This window comes from Odontomachus brunneus, unplaced genomic scaffold (genome assembly GCF_010583005.1).
Source record: "Odontomachus brunneus isolate Ranch 3 - 2012 unplaced genomic scaffold, Obru_v1 Obru_scaffold_135, whole genome shotgun sequence".
Taxonomy (NCBI): domain Eukaryota; kingdom Metazoa; phylum Arthropoda; class Insecta; order Hymenoptera; family Formicidae; genus Odontomachus; species Odontomachus brunneus.
The window spans coordinates 856012-861863 of NW_022639585.1; positions in this window are offsets into that span (position 1 = coordinate 856012).

Genomic DNA, 5852 nt, shown 5'->3' on the forward strand with positions numbered 1-5852 from the left:
TGTTCCATTTAAAAAAATTAATGTGACCTTGACCTGACCTTCGCTACGCAACCCAAGGTCAAACTGATGTGATCAGTAAATACATCTTTTTAAACGCCACAACTTTTATCTGAAACATTTTTTTCTAAAATGCTTAGTTTTCGAGATATTTCACCGGTCCGAAACTTTTTGAACACCCTGTATATATATACAGGGTGCCCCATTTTAAATTACCTAAATATCTTGTCAGGGGAGCACCAATCCGAAAATAACCCTTACAAAAGTTGTTGGGTTCGGAGGGGGACATTGGATGGTGATTTTCAATTTCAGCTTGACCTTGACCTTCAAGGTTATTTGAAGGTCAAATCGAATTTTTAAATAGAAACCCCTATTTTTGACCCCGGATTCGGAAAGAGCGCAAAATTTTACGTTTAGATGGGTACTTGAGGCTCTTCTTTGGAATGACTTTTAGAGATTATTTCAAGGATAAAATATTTGAAATTACGCACCTGAATACATATCTTGTCGGAGAGCAATCAACCCAACCCTTACAAAAGTTGTTGAGTTTGGAGGGGGACATCGGATGATGACCTTCAATTTCACCTTGACCTTGACCTTCAAGGTCATTTGAAGGTCAAATCAAATTTTTTAAATAGAAACTTTAAAGTTATGTTAAGAGTCGAAATGACCTTTAAAGATAATTTCAAGGTCGAACCGCTTACAAGTCTAGCATGACCTGAAAACCAAATTTGATCGTGGTTTGTTTTTTAAGATATTTGAATTAGTAGTCATTCGTATAAAATAAAATTGTTTACACTAGAGCCTGTGTTCTGTCATCGACATAATACATACATCGATGTCCAGGGCCCACGTTGATTTCAACAAAGATTTGAATTTTACATAGACGTCTAAATTTTGTAAAAATGGGTTCATCACTGTGAGTTTGATACACAAGTTCTCATACCTTGAATTTTTTTCCTAAACGTTATTAAGCGGTAAAGTAATATGACACATAATATATATATATAATTCAGTTGTTTGTTATCTAAGTGCAAAACACACACACACATGTGTGTGTGTTTTTTGCACTTAGATAACAAACAACTGAATTTTCTATATATTATGTGTCATATTACTTTTTTATTAGATTTACAGAACTGTACAAAAGAGAGGTGGAAAAAGAGAGGAGCATTTTCTTTAGAAGACTTACAACTTTCTGATGTCTCATCTATCTCTACTTATGAATCAAGGACTCAGGATCAAGTGATATAAAGATATCGAACAATGTACATGCACCTAGTGTATATGCACCTTCTGAATGTGAAACACACAGCAGTGTTTCTGATAGCAAAACTACTGATTTTTCCCATTTTTTGGAGGAAGAGAATACCGCTGAAGAAAATATCTATGAAGAAAGTAAGTGCTACCTAAAATATTGAGCACTTAAGAAAAGGTTTTTGGATTAACTACTTATTTAATACTTTTAACAGATTGTGTCCATTTGAGGGAGGAAAGAAATAGTGAAGAAGTTATGATACAATGTGCTGATCCTGACGTTGAAAGCGACAGTGAAACTGATAATAACAAGTTGTTTTGTGGTTTAGAAACTGCTACCTCATCTCCAAAGTTGTATTCCAATAGCGAAAAGACTGTAGATGAGACTGTGTTACATTTTATGGATTTATATATTACTAATAAGAAGACAATTTCTTGTCTAAAAGATGATTTAAAGTTTCTAAGGTCGACTTTGCCAAAATGTAATAGAATGCCTAAAACACTTTTTAAATTATTTAATTATGTTAAGAAACAGGCTCCTCTTTTGAAAGTTATTACACATTATTGTTGTAAAGTTTGCCAATTTTATTATGGTACTCATAAAAATGAATTGTGTAATGCGTGTGTTTCGAACGGCCCGAGGGTGTAGAGCGGCCGGTTTGTTGTGCAAGATGCGGATAGGTGTCCGCTCGCCGCGTGGAGACCGCGGGCTTCGTCGCTGGCAGTCCGCTATCCAGCGGCCCCGTGAGATGACGTGGGGTGCAAGTGATTCGCGAGGTTCTTCGGAGACAGGAGTCTCCGGCTCCGTGTTTTGGTGGGTCGCAGACTCGAATAAAGCGAGCCAGGTCAATCGAAGCGGCGGCCCTGCGGTGATGCACCGCTTCCCAGCGCCTCCGCGCTAGGAGAAGTCCCCCTTGTCGGAGAAGTAATGAAAATCGTAACGTCGCGCGGGCGACGTAGACTTAGGCGCGAGGGTAACTCGCGCGTGTAGTCGCGTATGCGGCGAGAATGGCTTCAGTAGCGGTGAAGAAGCGAACGTGGTTCGCGTGTATATGCTGCGTCCCTGGCAGCAGCTAAGTCCGGAGCGGACGTAAAGGCGAGCGTGGCTCGCGTAGATATGCTGCGTCTCTGACAGCGGCTAAGTCCTAAGCGGACGTAAAGGCGAGCGTGGCTCGCGTGTATATGCTGCGTCCCTGGCAGCAGCTAAATCCTAAGCGGACGTAAAGGCGAGCGTGGTTCGCGTGTATATGCTGCGTCCCTGGCAGCAGAGTTACTGAGTACAACGACGACTCGCGCGGAGTCGTGAGCTCGACCGTAATAAGTTCTGTCGGCGTTAATACCCGGTATATGCAATACGGGAGAAATTGCGAAGAGAGACGTCCACTGCGGTGGAAGCGTCAAGGTAATCCGAAGCGATCGCGCGAAGTCTTCTCTCAATCCTCGATCGTATTGAGAAGGTGGAGATCCGTGGAGTTACCATACACTTCGTAACACAAACGCCAACGTGTCCTCGGACACTCTAGAGGCGATAGCCCAACGTGCAAGCGCACTCTAAAGGGCTGCGAAGACCTAAACCCGAATGCCAGCGTGTCGGTGACACTCTGAAGGCAGCGATGTTCAGTGCAGATATGCACACGTATACCTCTGGCGAGGCAGGTGCCCAACGTGCTTACGCACTCAAAAAATCGATATGAAGCTAACTAGAGAATAAAAGAATACCTCAGCGAGGCAGTGACTAGATGCGCTAACGCAGTCAGAAGGCTAAGAGTCGTCGCCCGCGGCGTCTTATATAGGCGCCGCACCAAAATTTAACTGCGAGCGACGACTCCGGCTCGGCGCGTAGCGGCGGCGGCGTGAAGCCGCGGCGGGCGGTAGTCGCCCGCGCGCGGAATGCGCCTGGCGCACGGCCGCCCGCCGCCCGCTATCCGTGCGGACGACAGCTCCCGTACGGAACAGCGTGCAACTCTGATATAGGCGCAATTCCTTTTTATGAGATTGATATTATTCATCAAATCTAATATTTATTTGAACATAAGAATTTGGCAGATGTCTTACATGAGGCAAATGAAAATAGAAATATGGATATACATATAATAACTGATATTATGGATGGGTCTGAATATAAAACGGTAAATATTAATAGAAAATGTTACGATGTAACGCTTATGCTCAGTACGGATGGAGCTTGTATTAAAACAAGCTCCAAAGCTACTTTATGGCTGATATCTTTTATGATAGCTGAGGTGCCAGCACGTCTGAGGCGTTTGTTTATGGGATATGGTATGCTGAGACAAAACCAAACATGAATACATATCTAAGGCCATTATGTTTAAAATTTCAGTCTTGTTTTAAACAAGGAGGTATCGCTTGGACATCCTAGATATAGAATAACTTTTACAAGTCAAATAAGAGGGGTGTATATCAGTTGGACACGGGGCAACTGGACGCAGTCCAATCACAAGTCGCTGTTCCAAGGGACCCTACAAATGTCTCTAATCACACGGTGCTGTGATTGGCTGTGTCCAAATGCACCGTGTCCAAGTGCACCGCTCCCAAATAAGAGTACCTTTGATAATAGCTGATGCTCCAGCTAGAGCAATGGTTTTAAATATGCAATATTTTAACAGTAAATATGGGTGTTAAACATGTGAAATTAAGACGAAAAAGATAAGTCAGTCTCAGCCAGGAAAACAACGTCGTCGCGTTTATAAATACAGCTCTAATGGTTGGACTATTTGAACAAGGGAGAGAATGCTTGCATTTGGAAGAGAAGCTGAAATTGGTTCTATAATTATTAAGAGTATAAAGGGTAGAACAATAGCGCATGTCTTACCAGATGCTGATGAAAGTACTATTGTATTTGCGGAATTTATACATTTGTTGTGTTTAGGCGTAATCAAGCAGGTCCTTACTTTGTGGATAGAAAAGCCAGGCGAATGGAGTATTAAGGGATACATTGATATTATTGATGATTGTTTAGCAAAGATGAAACCACCTAACACATTTGATCGCTTACCTCCCTTATAGAAATATCATACTAAGAATCATTGATAATTACTTATTTTCAGTATTAAAAATACTGGATAATAAGTAATTATCAATGATTCTTAGTATGATATTTCTATAAGGGCTAGAAAACTAAAGAATTACAGATTTTGGAAAGCATACGAATATTTATATTGGGGATTTTTTTATTCTGTCGTTGCTGTAAAAAAATATTTACCTGACAAGTATTATCAACATTGGATGTTACTTGTTATATCGTTAAATATATTGTTGCAAGAGCAAATACGCATAGATGTTGATTTAAAAAGAATTGAGATTTTACTCACACAATTTGTGAGTGAGTTTACAAATTTATATGGAGAGACTGAACTCAGTTACAATGTGCACTTCTGCAATATAGTATTACATATTAGAAGGTGGGGTTCAATATGGGGCAACAGTGCTTATGCTTTCGAAAGTTTTATTGAAAATTTGGCAAAAATGATTCACGGGAACAAAAATATTGCAATAGAACTTATAAATAAAACAAAAATTTCTCAAGGAATTCAGGTCTTACAAAGCAAAAAGCAAATTCGACGAACTGTTATTTCTGATAAATGTTTAGGTAAGAGTATTGATTTTCTCAACTTTACTCAACATGATAGATTGTTAATGAAATCTGTTAATATTTCTCAAAGAAATGTTAAAGTCTTTGCCCGAGCCAAAATTAAAGGTCAGATATATATATCTCTGCTTTACAAAACTATACGTACAATAAGTTATTGTGTACGATGCAGAGTTGGTGAAAATTCTGTAGTATTAGAAATAATTAAATATTTTCTTACATTTGAACAAGATATTTTTTTTGTACTTCAGCCATTTGAAATAGATCATACTAGAATCATGTTTCATAAAAAAACACGAATAAAAGTTGACCATTGTCTGCCAATCAGAGAAAGAAGGCTTCCTACATTGTTATAAGTAAATGTGTAAGTAAATACTATCACGTCGATGATAAAACTGTTCCTGATAAATGATTACATATGTATCATACCAAAAACCATTCGAAAATTCCTGCTATAATAATAGAAACAAAATGGAAGTTAGTTATATCCCAGCAAACACTATGTTACATATAACGTACATGTTAGTTATAATTTCCTACTCAACAATATAACTGTTATATAACACGCATGTCATATAACAGTTATATTGTTGAATAGGAAATTACAACTAACATGTACGTTACATGTCACATTGTGTTTGCTGGGATACCCTTATAGAAATATCATACTAAGAATCATTGATAATTATCCAGTATTTGGCCGGTATTTATGAATACCGGCCTTAGACCACTCTATATATATATATATATATATATATATATATATATATATATATATATATATATATATATATTAGGTGCGCAACTAAGTTCTCGCTGTTTTTTTTTATGAAAATGCAACTTTATTGTGAAAAAATGATTACAAATGAATCATTCAAAGTATTGCCCATCGCTAGCTATAACTTTTTCCCATCTTTCTGGCAGAGCTCGAATACCGGAACAGTAAAAGCGTTCGTCTTGTGAGGCTATCCACGAATCAAGCCATTTT